The sequence below is a fragment of the Schistocerca americana genome, chromosome 1 (genome assembly GCF_021461395.2).
Source record: "Schistocerca americana isolate TAMUIC-IGC-003095 chromosome 1, iqSchAmer2.1, whole genome shotgun sequence".
NCBI classification, from domain to species: domain Eukaryota; kingdom Metazoa; phylum Arthropoda; class Insecta; order Orthoptera; family Acrididae; genus Schistocerca; species Schistocerca americana.
The window spans coordinates 296,840,104-296,854,160 of NC_060119.1; the positions used below are offsets into that span (position 1 = coordinate 296,840,104).

General features: G+C 40.0%; 1 long non-coding RNA gene across 1 annotated transcript in view; it reads left to right on the top strand.

Annotated features, from left to right (window-relative positions):
- The first annotated feature begins 266 nt into the window (after nucleotides 1–266).
- The window catches only part of LOC124551209, a 538,959-nt gene continuing 525,168 nt past the window's right edge, over nucleotides 267–14,057 (top strand). The window contains exon 1 of the long non-coding RNA XR_006967795.1: nucleotides 267–379. This is a non-coding gene — a long non-coding RNA (uncharacterized LOC124551209). The remainder of the gene's footprint in view (nucleotides 380–14,057) is intronic.

The following is a 14,057-nucleotide window of genomic DNA, read 5'->3' on the forward strand; positions in this document are numbered from 1 at the left end:
AACTGAAAAGATGCGCAGGTGATGAAAATGGCCACATCGTGTGATATCTCAGATATTAATGGTATCAGTAAAAATAAAAAGGGTCAATACTTTTCGTTGCAGTGAGAGCACCTCTCGCGCAACTGCATTCTGGGGACTCGAGAGCGAGGATGGGTTGTCTGTCGACAGTGCCAGCTGGCGGGCAGTTGGCGCACTACGTTGACGTCAGCTGTCGGATCAATAGTATCGCTGGTCAGAGGCGGCGCGCGGCTGCGGAGCGCAGCAGTCGGCGACGAGCGGAGCGCGCACGCGGCTCGCAGAAGGCAGGGCGCGCAACACGGCGGCCGTGCATGGTGTGAGAGCCAGGGGCCTCGGATGAACCAGCGCGCTCCCATGTCCGGTGAGTCCCTCACACTCCACTCGCCGCGACGCCTCCGAGTTCGCCTCACTTCTGCCTTGTAGAGCTTTCTTGTCTCTAGGAAATGTACAAATGGTATACATAAAACGGCCTTGTGTACTTACAACCTCCTCTGATGCACGCATCGGGTGCATGTTGAAACTAATTGTTTACGTCGGAGGTTTAAGTGGTATTTTTTCACTTAACATGATAAGCGTATTTTGGAATACATTCTTCTTTTGTCTTTCACATTGACACCGTATCTGTTAAGTTTGTATTCGTAGTGGCCCATCCTCATAAACTCTATAGATTGCGAAATCACTACTAATATGTGAGAATTGACTGATGGCAAAATCAGAATCATAGTGAGAAGACTGATATTTTGAGATTGCAGAGCCTCAAAACTTTTCCGTGGATATAATAAATTCATATTTTCTAGTTTCTCGGTGCAAATATTATATGACCACTGCCACAATGTTTTTTTACCTATATTTAATAAGTGAAATGCTCATACAATGATTCAAAAGACGCTACAGCGTGCACTTCGTGAGGAGTAGAGAGAAAAACGATTTGCATTTCGATAACATTTTCTTAACAATTGTACAGAAAGTAAGATTCCGGAGTAAATAAAAAGACTGTTAGATCTACGTTGAAAGAGCTTCTTTGAGGACAGTATGTTTATTATGTACAGTATTTTCTTGCATCCATTTACAACATATCGCTCTATGGCAGGACTCATGTATGCTGTGCCGAATTTATTGTTTCCGTACCTAATTTTCATGAACTCGGTAAGACTTATGGAAAGGTTTGTGCAACAACACCTTTGATAGCCAGATAGCTTTCCGTCGGATTATTGTACGGGCATGCTGAAAAATGTCGATATCAGTAAATTACAAGTTAGATACTTCTTTTTTGGTATGACGTTCCGTTGGTATAAAGACTGGGCAAAGAGTCAATGCAGACTGATTCTGAATCGCGCAGATTTATTTAGCGTACAGATAGACTGCCACATATGTTAACTAAATTTAACAGCCTGTCAAAATAATTTCTGTTCGGTTTATTCTAAGAGACACGAAAATGGGCATATTTCGTAATAACATCAAGTGGAAAAATTCGTAGCGATCACCTCACTGAGCCCTATGTATCATACTATTCTTCCAGCTCAAGCACAGTGTACAGCATAAAAAAATATAATTGAATATTTCGGGTCTGTAGGATCAAACAACCATGATGCGTAATGTACTGTATACTGCATTTCGAAATTGAATTTGCAAGCGCCTGACGAAATGTAGAAGTAAATGGTAAAAATATGGAAAACGCCAAACAAACGTAGCCACTAGAGTTACCAATCAGTCGCAACCGTGGATATAGACAGCATCTCGTCGCTTCTCCTTGTTTTATATGATTTTATTTTTCACCGTTTCTTATTTATTGCCTGCATCTCTCTCTCAGAGCTGAGGTAATATTTCTGTGGACAGTATTTAGACTTCATGACATTCGCCAGAATATTTTAACCTAACAAGTTTATCTTAGCTACTGCAAATGAAATTTGTACCACTTACAACATAGCTGCAAGCAGGTTACTGTTGCCGGTCAGTAATAACAGAAGCAAACCTAAACAAAAAACCATTTGATTCTATGTTCCAGTACGTACGCGGAGAATAAATGACGAGTGGGTTCTGCCAGCGGGCCGATAAGACCTCTCCAGCTAACAAGAGCGCTCGCTTGAAAGTAATAAGCGCGCGACTTTTTTCACTCGCGTTACCGTTCAATAGGAGCTACTTTCAAAGACAGCAGTTCGCTGCTCTGCATGCTGTTTTAATAGCTCTGTGGCTTTGAGGAGCGCGCCCTGTATCTCCGAAGACCGGCACCAGGCGCTTTGCTTCACAAGCTCACTAGCTTACACGCTGATCGGCTCTCTTTCTTCACTTGTACTAGAAAGGGCGTTCTTACTGCCAGATTTTTTACGTATGTGCCGGCGGCAAAGTTTCCATCCGTGTCTCAGTTACACAAAAAAATCCCAAGGGCGGCACACCAGCCAATATACAAATTAAATAATAATGATATTAATAATAATAATAATATCAATCATTCAACTTACAAAATCTATGCTTTGTCGCTGCAGTCACTCTTTCTTTATTTTTGTCTTGTTAATTGCTTGATACGTTTGACTTTTTGCCTCAGATGGATAGAAATATTATATCATGGTCTCCCGTTGGTTCCAGTTCCCAAATGATTTCTATCCCATTAACGCGTTTAAATTTTATTGATTAAATAAATGTCCAAAAAAAAAATTTTGATTTTCCTTTTTGAGAAGTTATGAGTCCGCAGCTCGTGGTCGTGCGGTAGCGTTCTCGCTTCCCACGCCCGGGTTCCCGGGTCGATTCCCGCCGGGGTGATTTTCTCTGCCTCGTGATGACTTGGTGTTGTGTGATGTGCTTAGGTTGGTTAGGTTTAAGTAGTTCTAAGTTCTAGGGGACTGATGATCATAGATGTTAAGTCCCATAGTGCTCAGAGCCATTTGAACCATTTAGAAGTTATGAGGTTTATTCAGTAGTTGATTTCCTTTAAAACATCTTCATTGGATTTAATTTTTTTGCCCAGCCCGTGTTCGTTAGTCTTCTCAAAAGCTACATTTCTATTGCTTCCAAGCTTTTTCTGTCTGTCCATCTTTCACAGACATACAGGAGCACGCCAGAAGCGAACGTCTTGGCAAACCGTTTCTTTTCCCTATACTAAAGTCCTGTTCAATTCATGGTTATCTTATTTAATTAAATTAAGTGTTGCTGTTGCTGTTCTTTCCCTGATTTCCATGCTGCATATGTGGTCTTCGAAATTAAGATGGCTAAATAACAAAACTGATCAGCTTTTTATACGCTGTTGTGTTGGCCATTTTTCACAGCATCTATACATAAATAGCAGTAGTTAGGAAGAAAAATCATTTTTGCATGCTGCACATGAATCTTTATTTATAGAAGCAGAAGTGTTTTGCCTAAAGCATTCAGGGTGTTTTGCTTGGAATATGTTACACAATTTTCCCTTTCGCATATTAGTTTTTAGATTTGAAACAATGTAAATATTTTATAATAAAAGGAAAATATACTTACAATGAAACGTCTAACGTATTACCCGAAGATCAAACATATTTTGTTAATGAATTAGACATTTTACTGTAGGTACCGTTTCATTTTATTATAGAGTACTTAGTGAGCTCTTTTAAAACTAAAAACTAATACGTGAATACGAAATATCATGTAATATTCTGGTCCAACCACTGTGGACGCCTTGTTAAGAAACCGAAACGCGTCTGAGTGTATAAATGAAAATATAAGGGGTTTTCTTACTACTACATCTTTTCAAATATTTTATTAATTTCAGTCTTGTTATTGTGTCCTTCATTCTAATTTGCTTACTATCATACGTTTTTCATTTAAATTTTAAATTCAAAAATGGTCAGACTTGTTTGCAAATTTCGGAAGTGTTCTCTGCATTTTTTTTACTAGCTAATATTAGGGCATTACCATCCGCAAATCATGCAATAGGTGGCTGTATCCCGAGAACGAAAAGAGAGGAGAAAACTCCAAATGTTTTTTCCTTTGAAGATCTTGAGACTACTTGTGGTGAACAGCTAAACAAATATGGTGATAAGGTCCAGTTCGTCAGCCGTTTTCAGCATTCTCTCATGCGTATTTGCCTGGAGTCGCTGAACAGTTTGAGGCTGTATTTGCCGAGCATTGTGGTGGGCAGTCATCCAGACACTGGGGTCATATTCAGTAGTTGCGGGGTTCAGACTTCGATCGGACCATGCAAATTTTAAGTTTTCCATGGGTTCCAGAACGATTAAACCAATGCCGGGATGCTTCCTGAAGAAAAAAAGAAGAAATCGGACGATTTCCTTTATCTTTGTTCAGCCGATCTTGTGCTTCGTATCTGCCGTGGTCGTCGACGTGGTGTTGAAATCTAATTTTCCGCCTCCCCCGTGTTGTACATGTATTACGTGGTATCCCAGGAGCTAATCCAGTATTCTGTACTGTTTTGAAACTGGTGTTGGTGAAATAGTTCTGTAGGAACGGAATGAGATGCGTTCCTGTCCTTTATTTCTGTACATTTCTTTGTCAGTTTCTACGTTTACATGAACATACGAAATCTGCATCCAACCACACAATGAATGATTGAGGACGCCTTGTAACGGTGCCAGTCATTCCTTTTCCCGGTACATCAGAAAATGGACCGAGGGAAAGACGACCTTCTATATGCTTCCGTGCGGGCCGTGATATCTCTGTCTTGTCTTTTCTGTCATTACACGAGTGGCAGTAGAATCGTTCTACAGTGTGTCACAAATGCCAGTTGTCTAAACTTTTTCAATAGTGTTTCCCGAAAAGAATGACTTATTGCGCCCTGGGATTGCCATTTGAGCTCGCGGAGCATTTCCGTAATACTTGCGTGCTGGTCGGACCTACCGGTAACAAATCTAGCGCAACGTCTCGAATCGCTTCGATGTCTTCTAAAATCCGATCAGCTGGGGATCGAAAGCAGTCAAGCAGCATTGGAGAATGGATCGCACAAGTGTTCTGTATGCTACATCCTTTTTGGCCTCTAATGATTCTTCGGAAGGCTGTTACACTATTTATGGATGCTTCAGCAATACATTCCACTAGCGTCTCCATAAACGTTTCTCCTATCATAGACTGGTACACGGGATTCGTAATTGGGACGAGAGAATCCAAGCTCCTGTACAAGCATCCTTATTTGAGCGTCTTTACACCACCTTGGGCGTATGCCGTGATTGTTACTTAAAAAAATCTCGTTGTCAGTTGAAGATAAAGGCTTAAATGTCTTTCCTTTCCCTCGCCTATTGTTTGCAATAGCTTAGCCCAATTGATGTTTCACTTCTTTGTGTATCGCAACATCTCAAACGTTTCCAGTCTCTTCACTTACGTTTCCTTCGAAAACAACACAGGACTTCAAATATTCAATTGTTTGAAAGAAATTTTCGTGATTTGACTTTTAATTGATCATTTATTTTAGATAATCATGATTTTGGCCTTTGCAGGCATTCTCCAGAGCATGCTGAAACGTTAATTGTGTTTTGCACTTGAGAATGGCTCCAAAGGCCAAATCGTGATTATATAAAACAAATGAAAAATTAAAAGCCAAATGGCGAAAATTTCTATCAAAAAATTCTGTACGAATGTAGTCCCCCAAGAAGCTAAGATTATTCAAATATTCAATTTGTAAATTTCCTGTTGGGATTTAAAGACAGATTGCCTATGAAAGTAAGTCCGGATACGCCCCAAATCAAGAGAAATCCCTTCTTCAGTACAGTGTACAGGACCGTAAATCAAATTAGTAACGTAATCTGACTGGAAATAATTTGCAGGAAAATATCTAGACGGTGAACGCCTACTTTCCAATGCGACGTCTTAACAATGGACATAGCATAAGGAAAACTGAATTTAAGTGAACATGAGCAGTTGCAGCAGATATCTCACCAAACATCAAGATGTGCGAAGAAAAAAATGGTTCAAATGGCTCTGAGCACTATGGGACTTAACTGCTGTGGTCATCAGTCCCCTAGAACTTAGAACTACTTAAACCTAACTAACCTAAGAACATCACACACATCCATGCCCGAGGCAGGATTTGAACCTGCGACCGTAGCGGTCACGCGGTTCCAGACTGAAGCGACTAGAACCGCACGGCCACACCGGCCGACAAGATGTGCGAAGAAACGTGGCTTCCAGCACTGCGCAGTGCTGTGGGCTTGTGGACCCAGCCTGTTATATGACACCATACAGTTACAAGGCATCAGATAGAATAAAGCACTGCGTCTCTGACGGCTACGTCAACACCTACTTTTTCTACTGAAAAGCAAACAGATAAATGCAAAATATAATTATCTTTCTGATTACTACTGCTTTTGATGTTAATTGCATTAATAAATCCGTAAAGACTCTGCCAGCTTATGCAGGCAAATACTCGTAGTACGTTTCGCATCAAATTATCGTATTCCAAACTGCTTAGTGCAATTCGGCACAGTTCGTGAAAATGTAAGGGGCAGTCAAATGAAAACGGGGCAAATGGAAAAAGTTAAGTAAACCGGTATTTCAGTACTAATTGCCATAACTGTTAATATTCGTACATTTGTCCCACTGTAAGAAAAGACGGTAAGCGTCTTCATGAAAAACTGTTTACTGAACAATGTTTGTACCCAGGCTTACACCTTTTCGTCCGAAGCAAATCGACGGCCGCAAGCGTCTTTTTTTGAGGACTCTAAAAATATGGAAATCGCATGGGCAAAGATCAGGACTATATGGAGGGTGTGTATGGCTTCCCAACGAAATTTCCGTAGCGTAGTCGAAACAATTTTGGCAACATGTGGGCGGACCCATCCTCAGACAGTGCCGATTTCTCCCCATATGATTCCCACATTTTTGCAGGTCTGTAGAAAGACACTCGTAGCAGCGCATTTGCTTCGGACGAAGAGGTGCTCGACGCGGTACAATCGTGGTTTCGTAGGCAACGTCAAAAATTTTCCTGAAGGTATTCACGGTTTTGTCATAGTGGGATAAATGTTTTAACAGTTATGGTTGTTATTTTTGAAATAATAGATATTTTGCTTATTTTCCCTCCGTCTGCCTCGTTTCCTGTAGACTGCCACATATAGGTAAAAAAGTGTCGAGGAAAATCTATTGAAACAATATTTGGTAATTTCCAAGAAGGTTTGCCTATCGAAGCCGCGGGCTCCAAACGACAAATATCGAAATTGCGATTGTAAATCGATCACGCGACAGTGGTGGCGGGCGTTATGATAAATTATTTGTGAGTGCTAGGGAAACTCAGACGATTTATGTCGGTATTGATTGGGATGTCTGGTATTGTTGACGTTTCTTCGGCCGATTGCCTCACGTGGAAGAATCTAATTCCATGCTCATGCAATGTATAAACTTGTTTGACTTTATGTCGCAAATATGGACTAATACTGGATGACAAAAGGAGGGACTGTGTAGACAGCAGTGGGCCGAAGTGTATAAAAGTTCGTAAGAAGAGTTCTGATACTTAAATACCGTTACAAGTTCATTTCGGAAAGCGTGGGAAACGAACGACTATCAGGAAGAATACATGGTATGACTATTCCAAATTATCCATACACCAGCATAATTCTTCTATCTTGTTGGATTAGGGACTACACCCTGCAAGCAACATCATCGGAAACTGACCTATCTACCAACACCGTGTGCGACTATTTCGGGTTTTGCAGAGACATGTATTATGTGATAGTGACGACCGACAGTGTACCGATCGGTGGGCCAAGTAAAGTTGTTGAAGTGGACGAATCGCACATAGCAAGAAGGAAAAATTAGACAGGACGACCTTCAAAGAAGAAATCAAACATATTCGGTGGTATGGAATGAGAGTCTCTGAAGAGTTTTGTTGTGTGAGTGTTGTCCAGAGACAAGGTAACTTTGGTCGGTTTGATAAAGCGTTTTATATTTCCCGGTAGTAAAGTTATTACAGACAGCTTTCAGTCCTGCAAGACACTCAAAGCAGAAGGATTCAACCACGAGTTCGTCAACCACTCTGTAGAGTTTGTGCCTGCGGATGGCTCCAGTGTGCATACGCAGAGCATCGAGCGGCTGTGGAAATATGTGAAATCTTCCATTAAAAAATAAGGGCGTCCAGGAGAAAGAGACAACTCTACCTGTTTCAGTACCTTTATTTACATAACTTGCGGTTGCAAGGAAAAGTTAACGCATGTAACACCCTACCCATATTTTTGCGTGACATTGGCAGAGTTTACCCAGGTTGCCGCAAAAACGCAATGCTCCCCGTAGCATACACATCAAATGGACTTTCTCATGACGTTAGCGTCGACGACGAGTAAGATAGATCGTTTCCTTTGTAATTACAAGTATTTTAGTAACGTTCTTATTTTGGCGTTGCTGTAGTGACCACTATAAACATGCTCATAACGATCGCTATCACAGTTCCGTGATCGATTTACAGTCGTACTTTCGATAGCTATCGTTTGGAGCCCGCGGCTTCGATAGGCAAACATTCTTGGAAATTACCCAATAATTGTATGTAAATCCGTAAAACTGACTCCCAGAACGTAACTCAGTCGCATTAGTACGTGTAATATGTGGCCAGAAAAACGCGTGGTATTCAGAGTTCCACTACGTAAGAAAATCAGATAAAATATAATGCTCGCAAGTCACGAGGCACTGGCAAAAATTTATCCATATGGAGTGTGAAAAAACTGCCTTTGTTACCATTCGCATAAATTGACAGCAGACAGCTTTTGTACCGAGTCTCGAAACATACTCTCCTCACGAAGACCCAGAGACCGAATCTCCACAAGTGAGACACGCTTCCACCCCATGAAAGTTACAGCACGACAGCATACAATGCCTTTTTCAAACACATGCCCCAGCATTCTCAGGCAGTGGGTTGAAGGGCCGACGCAGCTGGAACTCAAAGAATATTTCCTGAATGTGTGTTCTCGGAGTCTTTCACGGTGGCATGCTTCAATAGAGTCTTCTCGGCGTACAAGCCACGTTACTCCGGCCCTCCCTGGAAGGTTCCAGACGCTGCCACTGCATGTATATAAGCAGTCACGCGGTGCCAGCCCAGGGAGACGGTGATCTTAGCTCCTGATGGCGATGGCGGAGAGAATCGAACGCTCGCATGTTTTATTCGAAGTTTGTAGCCCTTAAACTGAGAATTAGTTCCTGAATACCTCACAGACTGACCAAAAGTTAGCCAAGTTGTTCGAATCGATAACTAGGTACAGAATTGCATCTTTGCAGTAAGCGAAGTAAGTAAGTAGGTAGTAAGCGAAACATTTGAATTAAAAAATAGTAAAGTAAGAATTGAAGTTCTTTGAAAGACTTCATGCACACCACTGGCTAAATGTTTATTAAAAATCCACTATTGCAGTTTCAGTCTTACTGTAATTTTCAAGTGGGTGACAACTACAAACAATATATGCTCAAGGTTAAATATACCAAAGTTAAACATACCGCCAACATAATACGTAAATGTTTTACAGTGGAGTCACGAAAATCGATATTAAAAGAGACTAAAATTTTTTTGCGTGCTGTAAGCGCAGCAGTAGTCATCAGTAAAAGGAATAAAAATGACGTGAGTCTCTAGTGCTTGTGGCAACCTTAGTTACATACATCATTTAAATAAAGTATAAGATGCATCAATATGTTACGAGAAAGCATCGTAGAAGATACAAAAAAATGCAATACTGCTCACTAAATGTACCGTTTGCGACAAACGGACACATGAAATAAATCTCAGGCCTACTTCGCGTATCATTAACGAACAGCGTACTGATCAAAACAGAGGGGAAGAACTCCAGCGAATTTACGCCTTTTCCAAAGACTACAAAAGACGCAACCTTTGCCTGCATAGATAAATATACTGTTAGGTGCTGACCTTATAGTTTTGCGCAACCGAATCAATCAAACGTTTCTAACTGTATTAAAAAACACTGTCAAGAAACGTACATATCCATAAAGTATCATATACCATTCAGCGCTTCATGTTTATACAATAACAAAACATAGTTACAAAATGTTTTCGTACTACATAATTATTTCAATCTATGTAATATCCAGGCGAAACACCACAGCGACGCCTAGCATTGCAAATACATATCTAAATATCAGATACAAAAATACAACCATAATATTATTAACTGTAAAAATGTTGCCTTTATTTTTAAATATAAGTAACGCTCTTCATAATCATGCAACAGACGTTAGTCAGATGTCGTGCCACAAAGGCATTAAACAGAGCAAATACACAGGCATAAAGAATAGTCGAAAAGATATTGTGATAAAAACTTCACATTCAATATTAGTAAAATACTTCATGATACTGCACTGAACAAGTCATGTAATATCTTGCTGAATGGATGGAGCGTAGGACATGGGGTTAGTGAATGCGTAACGTCATAAAGAATCGTAACAACTTTTTACAAAAACACAATTATCATATCAAACATGGCAATAGATCAACTTCCTTACATTTGAAAATATTCAAAACAATTCATAATCATGTTGGCTGTAAAACATCGGCACACCCAGGCGACACGCGACATTGACGCCAAGCAATGTACAACACAATCACTCAGAAATGAGGGTTACTTTTATTTAAACGTGAAGATGATATTTTTTCGTTAGTAATATTATGGCTATACTTTTACATCTGACATTCAGGAACGTATTCGCACTACTTGGCGTCGATGTGGCATGTCGCCTGGGTATTATGTAATAAGCAGATAACTATGTAGAACGAGAACATTTTCTAACTGTGTTGTATATGTCTTCATATCCATATATCACTGAAAGGTATTCTCTAGTTTATAGAAATGTACGTTTTTCGCCAGTGCTTATTACCACTGCTATAAAGTTTGACTGACTTCGGTTTCCCAGTAACAAAAGATCGGCGTCTAAGAGTATACTTGTCTATGCTAGCAAACGTTGCGTATCAGGACGCCTGCGTGCATGGATGTATAACAAGTGGAGTTGTCATGACCCTCACAAAGTTGAAGCCAGCGCCCACCACGTTCGCTGCCCCAAACATTAGTTTTTCATGGAAGTGTTATGAGCAAAAATGCCAGCTTGCGTCATTTACCGGCGTCCTAACCGTTCTAATTATAGCTGAAAGCGGAAAGGAATCACATTTCATTCGCGTGTGAACGCGATCAAGCGCTGTTTTCTTGTATGTACACGAGCTTTGGTTGCGCTGTTTACTTTTACGATAGTGGTTTTATTTTTGTCATTAGATTTCATATTTCCTATCAGTCCAACTCGAAAAGCTCTCTGGATGAACACTGTGAGAAAAAAGATAACAAATGGACCAAACATAGCAAAATATGTCCTCAACATTTTCAGGAAGAGGACATGGACTGGAAATGTTCCGTCAGCCCGTATTGGTGTCAATTCTGGATTACGAAAGCAATTTTTTCATATCACATACTTCTCTTCTTGCTTATTCGAAACGTATAACTAACGAAATTTACACTGACGAGGCGAAATGCGCCGTATTACGGGATCAAATAGACATATAAGACTACAAAAACGTCTAAAAATACATTCTTAACGACAGCTCTGTAACATTTTCTATTTAAAACAACTGTTCCGTGTCCACCACTGAAATTAGGAACAAGAAGCCATCGTACACAGTAGTCTGCTAATCTTCTGGGTCGTCTTTAACATGGCGGCGGCGGCTCCAAAGCAACATACAGAGTATGTGGATAAGCGTCGACTCGCGTTATTATATCCCTGTGCCTGTGTACGTCTTAAGGGAAGGCTGATGGCAAACGTGCTCAAAAAATCGATTTTTATATTTTTGCGTATTTGAAATTACCGCCATTTCCTGCGTAAAACAGTTTTTGTTTCATATAAATACGACAGTTTTTTTGTGGGTTATGATGATTTTCCTGACACTATGCGATCTGGCAGTATTTAGAAGAGGGTAACAGCCAGGCTTATGACCGGATATGTGCAGAGCAACACTATTGTCCTAATGTCACAATTTCTAAATTAGAATGCGTTGGGCATATCCAGAAGAGAACGTGATTCAGGATGAGAGGATTATTAAAAGAAAAGTCAAAAATAGTACTGGAAGATGGTAAGGAAATGCGTGGTGAAGATCGCCTGGAAAATGTTTAAATAGACATTATACAGAAATTATTATGACTTGGTCATAAGAAAAAATGTTGAGAATTTAGAAAACACGAAAAAGCTGTTTGGGCTATCTCTTTCCATAAGCTTTCCCCAAATGGAAATCCTCAGCACTGTCTTTGCCCGAATGATCCTGGCGCATGGTGCAAGTACATGATAAGTGCAACATATGACCACAAACATCCTTCACATGAGGCAGTAATGAATTAAATTAAAACTCTGTTTAGAGATCTTTGTAAAGATACCTTGTCGAAGAAATATCTTCATGGGAAAACGCACAATTTTAATGAATGTCTGAATTCTCTCATTTGGACCCGGCTACCGATAACTGTGTTTGTTCATATTACAGCATTCAGAGTTTGTGTTTGTGGTACTATTTTATGCTTCAATGATGGTGTGACAAGAAAACTCGATGTTTCGGAAGTATTGGGCAGAAAATCTAGTGGATATGCTGCAGAAACCTTAGTGTTAATAGATAAAGAGAGACTCGGAAAAGCAGATATTGTTAATTTAAAATGCGCAGAAGAAGCTAGACGGAAAAGAAGAGGGACCAAGAGAAGAAAAGAGAATCGGTATGACCCAGATGATGCCCAGTATGGTGCAGGAAAATATCAGCGGTAAGTAATTCTCATCAAGAACTATACTAAAATTGCAATGCTAAATTTTAAATTGATCTTTCTCAAAATAATGTTCAAATGTGTGTGAAATCTGATGGGACTTAACTGCTAAGGTCATCAGTCCCTAAGCTCACACACTACTTAACCCAAATTATCCTAAGGGCAAACCCACACACCCATGCCTGAGGGAGGACTCGAACCTCCGCCGGGATCAGCCGCACAGTCCATGACCGCAGCGCCTTTGATCGTTCGGCTAATCCCGCGCGGCTGATTTTCCTCAAAACTACATTTTTTGAATTTCAGGTACCATTATTTTCTAAACTAATTGCTTTAGAAATATATAACTTGGTCAGTTTGTACTCAGGATGGTAATAAGCGCATTGATAACCACCAACTCAACAGAAACAGTTTTATAATAAATGTTGTATTTATAAAAGTGAAATTTTATTTGTGAAAGAATAAAAAAATTCTTCAAATCCATAACAGATATTTTGTTCAGTCTACCTGTAAATGCACTCATATGCGTAACATACATTCAGTAAAAATTTCACTTTTTAACACTTACTCTTCATTTGAGAAGTGTACCTATTTAGTGGGTGAAATAGCATTGCAAAATTGAAGTAAAAATTGCCTTCCGTCTTCCCTTAACTGCACTATTTGCAGATGACATAAATTCGTTGGAGCTCTTTCCCGCCCGTTTTATTAGTGCACCGTTCGTTACTGAGATGTGCAATAGATATGAGTTTTATTTCATGTGCTTGTATCCTGTCTATCACATAAAGATAAATTCAGTGAAGAGTGTTTGTTGCATCTACATATTTTACGATGCGTTCAGTTGACGCATTTTATACTTTATTTGGATGGTGTACATGGCTAAGGCTAATACGACCACTAGCGGTTCACGTCATTTTTATTCCTTCTACTGAAGATTACTGTTGTGCTTACTGCGTGTAAGTAATTTTTAGTCTCTTTTAATCCAGATTTGTGTGACTGCTGTAAAACACGTATTATGTTAGTGATTCGTTTAACCTTTTGTGCATATTATTTGCTGCTGCTACCCACTTGAAAATGACCAAAAGGCTGAAACTGCAATAGTGGATTTTTGATAAACGTACAGTCATTGGCGAACTTGAAGTTTTTCAAAGCATTTCTACGAGCCTGTGAAGACACAGCAAATACAACTGTGAATATATAGGAAGTGTCTATGTAACAGACAACTTTCGCGTTTCATCAGAGTGACCTTCCTCAGTTCTGTGTAAATAGTTGTTGACAGCAGAGTTCTTTCGCTGAAGAAAGCTTTTAATGCCCGCGCCATTAGGTTGCAGGTAACGAAATCTATTTCTGATGGTACATCCCTCCACC